The sequence below is a fragment of the Diospyros lotus genome, chromosome 3, assembly GCF_014633365.1.
Source record: "Diospyros lotus cultivar Yz01 chromosome 3, ASM1463336v1, whole genome shotgun sequence".
Taxonomy (NCBI): Eukaryota; Viridiplantae; Streptophyta; class Magnoliopsida; order Ericales; family Ebenaceae; genus Diospyros; species Diospyros lotus.
This window is the reverse complement of record NC_068340.1, coordinates 14,163,215-14,177,411: the sequence shown is the minus strand read 5'-3', so window position 1 is coordinate 14,177,411 and position 14,197 is coordinate 14,163,215. Positions and strand designations below refer to the sequence as shown.

Sequence of the window (14,197 nt, the reverse complement as noted above, 5' to 3'; positions counted from 1 at the left end):
TTCCATCGGCAATTCTGATTTTTTCATTGCCAGAGCAAGGATGATAGGTATTAAATAAATAAGGAGAACTAGTCATATGATCGGAGGCTCCAGAGTCAATAACCCATGGAGGGGAATGTAGACAAGAAAGAGCTTTAGGTTTTCTACCTGTGTGTGCCAAGGAAACACTAGGAATACCAGATGAGGAACTGGATTGTAACAGCTTCAAGAGTTAATCAATCTACTCTTTGTTGAAGGGACTTGTGTCAACCTCATTTGCAGTAGGGACCCCACGGTTACTGCCCTTGTCACCTTGCTTGTTGCTCTTCCAATTTGCAGGTTTGCCATGAATTTTCCAAGTCGTCTCACGAATATGGCGTGGCTTGTTGCAATGGTCACACCAGACCCGAGGTCGTTCATTGCTCCTATGCTAGTAATTTGCAGCCTTGAAGGCAGTAGAATCAGTAAACAACGCAGAATTTTCAATCGACTCACCAACAGTTTTTTTGCCAAGTATGACACTCCTTCGGCTTTCTTCCCTTCGTACCTCAGCAAATACTTCACTAATAGGAGGAAGGGGAGATTAGCCAATAATCCTCCCTCGCACCTCATCAAACTTGATATTAAGACCAGCCAGAAACTTGTAAATACGACCATCTTCAACCATTTTCTTGTGGTGATTGCAATCTTCAGTAGATTTCCACTTATAAGTGTTGAAGAGGTCAAGATCTTGCCACAATCTCTTCAAAGAATGGAAGTACTTAGTAACAGAATCATCTCCTTGCTGAATCTCTCTCGACTTCAGAGTTAACTCAAAAACTTGAGATTGGTTACCCAGGTCAGAGTACATCTTATTTACATTATCCCACAATTCCTTAGCAGTAGGATAACACATATAATTGGAACTAATATCTTCATCCATAGAATTGACCAGCCAAGTCATGACTATAGAATTTTCAGCATCCCAAATGGAATGTGCTGGGTCATCCATTGCAGGTTCTTTCTTGTCTCCAATGATGTAGCCAATTTTTCCTTGCCCGCGGATATACATCCGGATAGATTGAGACTAGAGAAGAAAATTATCACCATTTAAACGAATGGTGGTGATTTGGACAGAATGGGTGCTAGAATGGTTTGGCTGGGTTGCTGGAATTTTTGTTTGGATGGTAGTAATAGGGTTTAGGGTAGTTTCAGAAGTAACTTCCGACACAGCTTATCACTTGGGAGTGGAAAAAAAAAACAAGAAGAAACAATAGAGTTACCAAGATCTGGAAGATGGCCAAGGCAGTAGGTGGCCAAGGCAGAGAGATCGCAAGCAATCGGTGGCTGAAGCAAGCAGTAGGCGGTCAAGGCAGAGAGGCCGCAAGCAATCGGTGGCTGAAACAAACCCAACAGACCGAATCGAAGTGGGCGTCTCCTTCCCGAAATGATCTAGCGGTTGAAACGATCTCGCCCAGAGAGAACTTGCACTGGCAGGAGGTAGAAACGATCTTGGCGGTTGACAATGGAGAGAAGACGACCTTGGGAAGCAGCGACCAGTAGACCCGAAAGCAGTGATGGTTGGGCGATCTGGGTGGCCGCGACCAATTGACTAAAAGTGGCCAGCTCCGAGCTTCAACGGCCAATAGAGAGGCTCCGAGCATCCTAATTTACATCTTTTACTTACTATATTTATATAATATTTACATAAAACATAAATCCTAGAATATTCTAGGATCAAAGTCAAATCTCCCTTAATTTTAGCATATTTCCAGCAGTGTTTACTATCAAACATAAGCCTAATGGAGATATGAATAGATATAATTCTAGATTAGTAGCAAAAGGATACACTCAAACCCAACAAATTGACTATCAAGAAACATTTGCTCTAAATCTAATTGCCAAAATGAATTATGTCAGAGTTTTATTGTCATTAGATGCAAACTTCAACAGAGGCTACAAATGCTTTTCATCATAGAGGACTGGACAAGAAAATACAGATGGAAGTTTCACCAGGACTTAATATTCCTGAATCTTAAGGAATAGTAGATGAAGAAAACACTATAGTGGCTAAAACAATAAAAAAGGGCATGCTTTGAATGTTACTCAAAGGCTATGTATAAATTTGGTTATAAATGAAGTCGAGCTAATAATATTCTATTTATTAAGTATCTTTCTTGCAGAAGGATAGCTACATTAATAGTGTCTTCTGATGACCAAATATTAACAGGAAATGATGTGAGAGAGAAACAAATACCTTGCATAGAAAGTTGATGTAAAAGACCTATGAAGTTTAAAGTACTTTCCAGGCATTGAAGTAGGAAAATCAAAACATGGTATATGTAATTCCCAGCATAAGTATGTCCTATATCTTTTAAAGGAGACGAAAATATTAAGATGTAAGCCAGCTGACAATTCTACGAAACCAAATATTAAAATGATTGAACATAGGTAAAACCCCCTTATAGTGACAAGATATCAACGATTAATGGGTCGATTATTTTATTTCCCACACACCCAAGTGGGCATTGCAGATTCTGTAAGTATGTCTTTTCCATGAGAAGTACACATAAAGGCAGCATGTACAACACTTTGGTCCTTGAAGTCCTCACTAGGGAAAGGATTTGGTATTTTCTTGATAGCGTCACATGAAAATAGAGGCATTTACAGATGCTCATTGAAGCGAGAGCTTCAAGGCAGTAATGAAGAAAGAAAATGGAAGAAAGATTGAGAGAAAGCACAGGAGGAAGAGAGAGGAGTGTTCCTGAAAAATAAAGCATTTCTCAATAATAGAATAAGAATTAGCAGAGTATTTATATTCAGTTAATCCTTGTTAACAAACAACTTGCAAGTTGAGCAACTTGATTACAACAAACTAACTGAAAGCAACAGCATTTAAAAAATCTAACAACATCCTAACCATAGCAGTCAAGTGGTAGCAACTGTAAAACAAACAACAAAAATTCTCTCTCTTCTACATTCCCCCTCAAAGCAAACTCAGTTGAGAAAGAATCTTGTGCTGTAACTTGTCTGGAGTAGCAGCTTAGAAGATATAGGACACAGCTTAAGACCAAGCTCATGACATAGGAAAAGAAATCTATCTCTAGTTAAACCCTTAGTAAAGATATCAGCAATTTTATAAAGGGTAGGAACATATCTAATTTCAACTTCACCATTCTCAACTTTCTCACAAACAAAATGGACATTAATTTCAATATGTTTAGTATGAGAATGAAAAACAGGATTCTCAGCTATACTCTTTGCTGCTAGATTATCACTCCATATAATAGGAACTTTGGAACATGGATAGCCTAGTTTAGAAAACAAAGACTTTAGCCACAAAATTTCAGTGACGCCCTGTGCAATAGTTCTATAGTCAGCTTCTCCAACAGATCTAGCAACCACAAACTGCTTCCTCGAACTCCAAATTTACAAGTTTTCACCAAGAAAAACACATAAGCCACTTGTAGACTTTCTCATAACCTTACAACCAACATAATCTGCATCCGTATAGAGATTGTAAGAGACACATCATTAGGAGAAGAAATGAACAATAAATCCAATCCAATTGTACCCTTTAGGTACCAAAGTAACCTTTTGCAAGCCAACCAGTGTTGTTGTTTTGGTGAGGATAAAAACTGACTTAGATTGTTCACCATAAAGGCAATCAGGTCCTATATATATGAGATATTGAAGAGAACTAATGATAGTTCTATAGAGAGAAGGATCAGAAAATAACTCCCCATCATTTGTCGAGGAAACCCCCAAATTGACTAGTGTAGAACAAGGCTTACACTCTTGCATAGCAGACTTTTTCAACAAATCTATTGTATATTTGGATTGAGTAGGATAGATACCAGTGATGTCTCTATGAGCTTCAAAATCCAAAAAATAATTCACTAATCCTAGAGTTTTTAGAGCAAAATGAATATCCAGATCTCGAATAAATGATTGAAGAACTTTAGGATCAGAACCAATGACAAGAATATCATCCACATAAACAAGGATGAACAAAACATAATGAGCAGATTTCTTACTAAAGAGAGAAGCATCAGAAAATACTCGCACAAATCCCCAACCTTGTAATGCAATTCTAAGTTTTGTATACCATGCCCAAGGAGCTTGCTTAAGACCGTACAAACATGAGAAGGAAAGTGAGGACTAACAAAGCATTTAGGTTCAGACATGAACATTGTATCAATTAAATCACCATTAAGTAAGACATTATTCACATCAACTTGTTGAATATCCCAACCAAATGTGACAGCCAAAGAAAACAGAACTTGAATAGTGGTGCCTTAACAACTGGGTTGAAAGTTTCAACATAATCAATACCAGGAGTTTGAAGAAATCCCTTGGCTACTAATTGAGCTTTGTACTAGAGAACTAACCTGTCAAAATTATATTTAATATAGAACACCCATTTATAGCCAATGAGATTCATATCAGAAGAAAAGGGAACAAGATCCCATGTATCATTATTCTGTAAGGCAAAAAATTCTTCTTGCATAGCTTTAACCCACCGAGGATCCAAGTGAGCATCATGAATTGAAGTAGGCTCTAGAGTGCTCACTAAAACATGAGGAGAAGAGGACAAAAGATGTTTGGATTTAGATTGTGTAATCATAAGATGAATAGGAGGAGCAAGATTAGAAGTAGATTTAGGTAAAGGATTAGATATAGGTTGTTGAGAAGAAGTTGACAACAAAGAAGGGTCAGAAGAAGAAGGTATAATAGACAAAAAAGATAAGGAAGGAATAGAGGATTATACTACCTGAGGGGAAGAAGAAGAAAAGGAATGAAGAAATAGAGTAGAAAGACTATTAGAAGTAGGAACAAATTAAGAGGAGCAAGAAGAAGAAGAAAACAAAATAGGAAAGGAAAATCATCAAGATTAAAGTGAACATGCCAAGAAACATAAATCTGACCAGATGGATATAAGCACTTATAACCAGCTTGAACATGACTATATCCAAGAAACACACATTTGGTTGAGTAAAAATCAAACTTGTGCTTGTTAAAGGGTCGAAGGTAAGGAAAACAAGCACATCCAAAGGGTTCAAAAAACAAATAATTGAGTTGTTTGTGATAGAGCAATTCAAATGGAGAGGCAAAGTTAAGAGGAGAGGATAGTAACATATTTATAATGTAGACGGTAGTTTGAAAGGCTTCTAACCAAAATTTTAAAGGCATATGAACATGGACTAATAAAGTAAGACCCATCTCAGCAATGTGCCTATGCTTTCTTTCAGCAACTCCAATCTGTTGGTGAGTTTGTAGGCATGTTAGACGAGGTTGAATACCATGATCACGAAAATATGGTAAAAAGGCCTAAAATTCTCTACCATTATCAAATTGCAAAGTCTTAAGCTTGGATTGATATTGCAATTCAGCAAATTTGTGAAAGGTTATAAAGGTGGATAAGGCATCAGATTTACGTTTCAATGGATATAGCCATGTGTATCTTGTATAAGCATCAACAAAAATGATATAATAACGATAACCTTCTGTAGTGACAATAGGAGATGGACCCTATAGATCAAAATAAACTAATTCCAATGGTTTCTTTGCTGTGATTTTAAAAGTAGAGAAAGGAAGTTGGTGCAATTTTCCAACCTTACATGAATCACAAAAAGAAAGTAAAGAACTAGAGCACGGAATATGAATTTTGTTGAAATATTTGAAGATAATATCTTAATCTATGATTAAGATAATGCTCACTTTTCCTATATTCTAGGAGGAGATAGAATCTCATCTACTACTCTAAAAATTAGGAGATTTGTTTTATCCTTGTTGCTGTTTTTTGTTTGAATTTAAATTCCTAGTTTTTAGGATCTCTTGTTATTTAAACTCCTTGTGGAGTATCAAAGATTAATCAAAGAAGTACGGTTTCTTTCAATCTTTCAATTCTTGTTTCATTCTCGCTACTTCTTTGCTATTTTTATCATGGTATCAGAGCCTTCTTTCTGCTCTTAGATCTCAGCCGAAGCCTTCATTGCACTTTTTTTTCAGTCAGCGTTTCACACATCTTGTGTTCATTCCGAGGCCTTTATTGCCTTCCCTTGATCCCTTAATCACCCAAGATGTCAGCAAGCTCGGATATTAATCCTGGTATTGCTACTGGAGAATCAGAACCGGATTCAATCACCAGTATACATGGAGGTGCGGTCAACTTCTCTGGAACCAGCGGTGGAGAGTTGCCCGGAATGCATATCTCCTATAGATTGGACGGTAGAAATTATCTCCAATGGGCGCAGTTCGTTCGAACCTTTCTCAAAGGGCGAGGAAAGCTAGGACACCTCACTGCCTCACCACCAAAGACCACTGATCCAGCCTTTCCGATTTGGGATATTGAAGATTCTCTTATCATGTCATGGCTGTGGAATGCCATGCAACCCGAGGTTAGTAAGAATTATATATTCCTAGATTCAGCTAAAGCTATTTGGGACACCATTAAGCAAACGTATTCCAAGGTACAAGATGTATCGGTAATCTTTGATATCAAAACAAAGATTAATAGCACTCGACAAGCATCTTTAACAGTCACCGAATATTTTAACAAGATGAATGGCCTTTGGTTAGAACTAGACCAATATCAGGAAATAAAGATGATATGCAGCGATGATGCAGCCACTCTTAGTCGGATTATTGAAAGAGATAGGATTGTTGAATTTCTTGCTGGGTTGAATGCTGAATTTGATCAAGTAAGGATTCAAATCCTTGGAAGGGAGAAGCTACCCTCCCTGAATGAGGTCTTCGCTGTGGTAAGAAGTGAAGAAAACCGAAGGGGAGTTATGCTTAGTGATGGAGGGACAGAAGGATCAGCTATGACTGCCACAAAGAAGGATGGAACACGGCTTAAGACGGGAAAACCAGAGGCAAACAAGAATCGTGAAGGACTTTGGTGTAGTTTTTGCAACAAGCCTAGGCATACTCGAGATTATTGCTTCAAACTTCATGGTAAGGAGGCTGTGTTGAAAAAGATGGGTGGTTTTAAAAATATGACAGCATCGAAGCTGGCCTACATATCATCCAAGGAGAACGAAGAAGGAGGAACAATCAGCAAGGCAGAATCGATCACAGGTACTGAGACAGCACAACTTGATGGTGAGGAAATTAACAAACTTAAGGCTCTCCTTAAGACTATCAATGATGGAAACTGCACTTTTGCCCAGCAAGGTAATTTTGTACATGCAGTATCTCTTAATGCCTTTAAAACTGATAGGAATGACATTTGGATCCTAGATTCAGGAGCCACTGATCACATGACCCCTAATCCATTGCTCTTTGACACCTATGAGCCTGTTGTTACTTCCAAACGAATTACCATTGCTAATGGAACTTCGGTTTCCATTAAGGGTCAAGGGACAGTCACCCTCAGTCCAAGTATTACACTAAAACAGGTCCTACATGTGCCCAATTTATCCACCAATCTTGTGTCCATTCACAAACTCACTGATGATCTAAACTGCTGTGCCAATTTTTCTCCTAATGTGTGTGAATTTCAGGCCTTGAAGACAGGGAAGATGATTGGTGCAGCTAGGGAACAGCATGGGCTGTACTATCTGGAGAAAAAGGGAGGCTATCCTTTGATTGAAAACCGATCCTTGAAGGCTGCTGGATTCTCCCAGGTTACTCCTGATTCTGCTGCTCCTGTTTGGCTGCAACATTACCGACTTGGTCACCCTCCATTTCCTCTTCTAAAAACCATGTTTCCTTCCTTATTTCAGTCCCTAGATCTTAGTAAATTTCAGTGTGAGGTATGTGCTATTTCCAAGCACCATCGAGTGTCCTATCCATCCAGCAATAAGAAGTCATCTAAACCTTTCTTTTTGGTTCACTCCGATCTATGGGGACCCTCTAAAATACCAAATTGTTCGGGGGCCCGATGGTTTATTTCATTCATTGATGATTGTACTCGAATGACTTGGATTTTCTTATTAAAAGATAAGGCTGCAGTGAGCACCATTCTGCCATATTTTTGTAAGCTAATCTCCACACAATTCAATTGTACAATTCAGAAATTTCGAACTGATAATGCAAAGGATTATGTTAATAATCACATGCACCAATTCTTTCAACAAGAAGGGATAATTCATGAAACTTCGTGTGTCCACACTCCACAACAAAATGGAGTTGCGGAACGAAAGATGAGACACCTTCTAAATGTTGCCCGAAGTCTCCTCCATCATCATAGAGTGCCTAAAAATTTTTGGGGGGAAGCTACTCTTACAGCAGCCTATTTAATCAATCGAGTACCCCCAAAAACCTTAGAAAATCAAACTCCATTCCAGCTCCTCTCTACTTATTTTCCAGACCTCAATCTACATTCTCCTCTTCCACTAAAGGTCTTTGGATGTGTTTCTTTTGTTCATATTCCCAAACAAAATAGAGACAAACTTGATCCTAGGGCCTTAAAGTGTGTTTTCCTAGGATATTCTCCTACCCAAAAAGGATACAAATGTTATCATCCCTCTACAAAGAAATTTTACATCTCCAAGGATGTTACATTTGTTGAAACCCAATCTTTCTTTCCTTCACATCAAACTGGTCGCCAGGGGGAGTGTTTAGATGGTGACCAGACTATTGGGGTTGGGGAAGATGTCTTTCAAGCTCTATCTCGGCTTCCTCTCTCTCCCTCATCTCAGCAAAGCAGTGAACATCCAGCCAACCAACCGCTCTCAAGCCCCAGCCAACAGCTTTCAGGACGGTTCAAAGGATCTCCATATGTCTTCAAAAGAAGAAAACAGCCTGCTCTGAACTCCCAGCAAGCACCATTATCTGATCCTAGTCAAGGTAAGGAATTTATACAACCCTCTTTTGCAGAAAACGATTCTCAGTCATCAAATTCAGACTGCTCTAATCCTCCTAACCCAAGTTATGATGATTTAGATCTGCCTATTGTTCAGAAAAGGAAAAGAATTGGATATTAAAGGCTTTACAGATGCTGATTATGCAGGATCTATCAATGATAGAAGATCAACCACAGGATATTGTGTATTCCTAGGTGATAATCTAGTGTCTTGGCGGAGTAAGAAACAGAGCATTGTGGCTAGATCAAGTACAGAATCAGAATTTAGGGCTATGGCCCTTGGGATATGTGAATTGTTATGGCTAAAAATCATCCTAGAAGACTTGAAGATAAAAACACGAGGAGCAATTGAGTTGTCTTCTGATAACAAATCCGCTATAAGTATTGCTCATAACCCAGTTCAGCATGACAGGACAAAGCACATTGAAATAGATCGACACTTTATCAAAGAAAAATTGGATGCAGGAATAATCAATATTCCCCATGTTTCATCTGAGGAACAGGTAGCTGATATATTCACAAAAGGTTTGGCAGCAAAGAGGTTTGAGAATTTGATATGCAAGCTTGGAATGATAAATATTCATTCCCCAGCTTGAGGGGGAGTGTTGAAATATTTGAAGATAATATCTTAATCTATGATTAAGATAATGCTCACTTTTCCTATATTCTAGGAGGAGATAGAATCTCATCTACTACTCTAAAAATTAGGAGATTTGTTTTATCCTTGTTGCTGTTTTTTGTTTGAATTTAAATTCCTAGTTTTTAGGATCTCTTGTTATTTAAACTCCTTGTGGAGTATCAAAGATTAATCAAAGAAGTACGGCTTCTTTCAATCTTTCAATTCTTGTTTCATTCTCGCTGCTTCTTTGCTATTTTTATCAAATTTAATTCAATGCTGACTGTAATACAAGGAAAGAAGGATATCCTAATCATGCATGCCACTACTAACACAGCTTTATTTCGAGCTAAGTTCTCATTTGAGGGCAGTTCATGGCAAGATAAGGACTACCTTTTACACTAATTTGATAATGGAGTCAAAGAAGAAACATTTGTAGAAAATACTTCAAGCTTGATGGAAGAAGATGACACAAGTGCAGCATGATCAAATGCTGGAGATAGCTAATAGAGACTATCTTTAAGGAGTCCTCAAAGTAGTACCAGCCATGTACCCTTGTCCTTAACCAAACAAGAATTTGAATGAAATTCAGCAATCACATTGTTATCTCTCATAAGCTTTGAAACACTAATGAGATTTTTCTTCATATGAGAAAGATGAAGAACATTTGATAAAGAAACAATGGAAGTAGGATTAGTTTGAGTACAAAGTTGACTAAGGCCAACGTTGAAAATAGATAGCTTCTTACCATTTTCGACTGCAAGCTTGTCAACACCATGATACGGAGTGTGCAAAGAGAGATTATTGAGGCTGGAGGTTATGTGATTTGTTGCACCAGAGTCAACAAACCATGAAGGATCACCATTATGGGAAGAAGAAGAAGAAGAAGGCTGATTTTCATAAGCTTGAGGAAAGTTACCATAGTGAGCCCCTTGAACATAACCTATTTCACTCATAAACACTTCATTAGAGTCACTAGGTACAGTAATATATGCTCTTGGATCAGATTGAGATAGACTACCAGTTCTTCCAAAATTCTAATTAGAAAATCGTTGAAAATTTCTGTCAAACCTATGGTAACACTTGTCAACAAAATGTCCAGATTTTCCACACAAGTGACAATAAATCCTCCTAGAGTTAGATTTGCCACGACCTCTACCTCCTCTATTCATAGGACCACATCCTCTATTAATAAAATTGCCTCGATTATGAATAGGTCCACTTCCATTCTTTGACCAGTAAGATGCAACATTTGCATTCATCGGTAGTGAACCTTTTCTAGGTTGATGTCATCCATTTGATATGTGATAAGGCTTAAAACAATTTCATAATCACTGTCTAGACCATTTAGAATGGCTACCAGTAAATCTTTATCACCAAGGGGTTCACCAATAGTTGCTAGAGCATGCCCTATAGTTTAATCTTCAAGATATATTCATTAACCGAGAGAGAATCCTTCTTCACAGATCTCAACTGTTGTCTTAATTGAAAAGACTTAGCAACAATTTGCTGAGAGTACAAATTCTTAAGAATACACCATATCTCAGCAGATGATTCACAGTGAATCACCTACGCAAGAACTTCCTTATCGATTATAGAAAATAGCCAACCAAGAAGAAGCTGATCTAACCTAATCCAAGTAAGGTATTCAGGATTTGTTACTTGTGCATTTGAATCAGTAGAAACCGGATCTGAAACATATTTCACCGGCGGTGTGGATTTGTTGATGAATGAAATCAAATCAAAGGCCCTAATAGTCGCTAAGATCTGTGCCTTCCAGAAAAGATAATTGTTGATGTCTAGTTTGATAGGAATGAAGTTGAAGGCTTTTGCAACCACAAAAAAGTTTGACTGGGATGCTGACGAGAGAGAACAAGATCGGTGCAGAGATGAAAAACTACATTGGTCTTGATTTTCTGCCATTGACGTCAGTCTAAGGCTCTAATACCATGAAGCGAGAGCTTGAAGGTAGTAATGAAGAAAGAAAATAGAAGAAAGATTGAGAGAAAACATGGGAGGAAGAGAAAGAAGTGTTCCTGAAAAATAATGCCTTTCTCAATAATAGAAATAAGAATTAGCTGAGTTTTTATATTCAGTTAATCCTTGTTAACAAACAACTTGCAAGTTGCGGCAACTTGATTATAACAAACTAACTGAAAGCAACAGCATTTCAACAGTCTAACAACATCCTAACTGTAGCAGTCAAGTGGTAGAAATTGTAAAACAAAAAACAAAAATTATCTCTCTTCTACACTCATTGAGCAGATTCCATCACTGGGAAGATCTACAATTAGGATACTTCACCTTTGCAGGGGCAATCTGGTTACACAAAGGAGTAAGAAGTAGGTAAGAATTACAAGATTTGGTGTTGAAGTTACATTTACAGCTATGTGTAGAAAACCATGTACAAAAAATAGAAACTATTAGGCAGTTAGGCAAACTATAAAAACAGTTTTTTATACAGTTATTCATTTTTTAAGTGGCAGTTTTTTCTGTGTAACTGCCACCATATAAGTAGTTAATATTTGAGTATTGAATAAATTGATTAACCTAAGTAGGAAAACCTTAGGTATGATTGGAGATTAAAGGAGCAATCTAATTCTTAGCTTGTATTGACTGTAGAATGAGTATTTGTACATGTGCTATGCTACAATCCTAAAATACAGGGATTGGTTACAATCTAAATTCAAATATCTTACAAGATAGATAGGATAGGATACATAATTTAAAACTCAAGTGGTAGATATATCCTATTTTTATGGAACCTTTTATCTCAATCTTTATCTTCTCTTTTTCCTTATCTTCTTCAGTTTCAAACACTCCTTATCATCTCCTCTCCTTTCGACTTTTATTCAAACAACAACATATCACTTTCGTGCCTTTATCTTCATCAAAATCACTTAGATTCTTCTAACCGGATTCTCCAACACCCCCTCTCAAGCAAGTGAATAGATGTCTCTCATTCCTAGCTTACTAATGAGTGATTCAAACCCTGGTCTTGAAATGGCCTTGGTAAATACATCTGCCTCTTGACTAGTTGTAAGAAGATAAGTGAGTTTTATTCCACCCTATTCAATTTTCCTTTGTATAAAGCTTCTATCAATCCTGTCATGCTTCATCCTATCATCCTGGATGGGTTATTAACAATGTTGATAGCTGACTTGCTATCACTATAAAGTCTTGTTGGTGAAGTTAGGGGCATTTGTAGGTCTTCCATCAACTGTGCCAACCAAATTAATTCGCAGATGCCTTGAGCAATTGCCCTAAACTTTGCTTCTACACTACTATGTGCCACAATGGATTACTTCTTACTCCTCCAAGTAACTAGGTTCCCCCATAGTTTAGTATAAAAACTGGATGTTGATCGGCTATCCATCACAGAACCTGCCCAATCAACATCAACAAATCCTTCAGCTCCTCTAGCATCACTCTTTTGAAATAATAATCCCTTCCCTGGTGTCCCCTTTAGGTACCCTTAAAATGTGATAAACTACAACTAAATGTTACTGAGTAGGTGAGTGCATGAATTGGCTCACAATACTCAAAGCATAAGCAATATCTGGGTGAGTAAGAGATAGATAAATAAGCCTTCCAACTAACCTTTGATATCTTCCTTTATCAACAAGAGGATCACTCTCAGTTATCCTATATTTCCAATTTCTCTCAAGAGGTGTACATGTTGGTTTACTTCCCAGCATCCTTTAGGAGATCAAGAGCATATTTTCTTTCAGAGATTAAAACACTTTGTTTGCTCCTGATGACTTCCATTCCCAGAAAATACTTCACGGTCCCCCAAGTCTTAACCTCAAATTCATCCCTTAATCTCTATTTAAGTGCAACAATTTCTTGAATATCATCACTAGTGATAATAATATCATCTACATAAAGGAATGGTGAGTTGGGGATGGGAGTGTCGTGACATATTTTTTGATTAATGAGAAAATGTGTTTGATGAAAAACCAAAATTAGAGTTAAAAATCAAATGTGTTGATTTCATATTTCGAAATAATCTTTCTTGATTTCGAAACATGCATGAAAGGTTTTAGTTCGAAAATTCAAAAGTTTGAAAAATCAAGAGATTATGCATCATGTTTCGAAACTTGTTATCTATATTTCAAAACCTCACATGTTTTATGTATATGTTTCAAAACTTGATTATGTTTTCAAATGTTCTCTTAGTATGTATGTTGTGTTTCGAAACTTCAATATTGTTTTGGTTCAAAACAAAGGTTTCTGAGTATCTATATTTTGAAACATGCATAGTACATTTTGAAACTTTTGTTATTTCTAATAGAAAGTACAAGGAAATTTTGAAATATGCTTTGTGTGGAAATTTTGTATTGTGTCCAAAAGCAATTCAATCTCTTTACTCCATTTTTGTGAAAGCTAATTCAAATTTAAAAAGTATAATCATTGCAATTGTGGTAAGTGAGAAATCTTTTGTATAGCATTAAATGCTCTCTCAGTGTGCAGACTAGCTGTAATGGTCAGAAGTTCCGAAACATGGGTATATGTTTCGAAATCTTAGTGTAAATTGGGATATTTTGAAACCTGATTAGTTGTGTTTCAAAACATGTCTTAAAATTTCGTGAAATCTTATCTCTAACAACTAGAAACGGCCAAATTTTATATCTTCATATAAAAGGCAGGTGTATGAAGATGAAGACAAGAACAAGAAAAAGAATACAAAGAATATTTATTATGCTCTCAAAGCTCTAGGCCCTCATTGAATGTTTAAAGGAGAAGCAAGCTTGATCAAGAAAATCATTTACTCCTAGTTCTCTTTACCTCAAGAGGTTTGTACAGCCTTT

The 14,197-nt window shown here is 37.1% G+C and overlaps 1 protein-coding gene across 5 annotated transcripts in view; it reads right to left on the bottom strand.

Annotated features, from left to right (window-relative positions):
* The window catches only part of LOC127796694 (uncharacterized), a 111,699-nt gene that overhangs the window by 45,010 nt on the left and 52,492 nt on the right, over window positions 1-14,197 (bottom strand). The window lies entirely within an intron of this gene.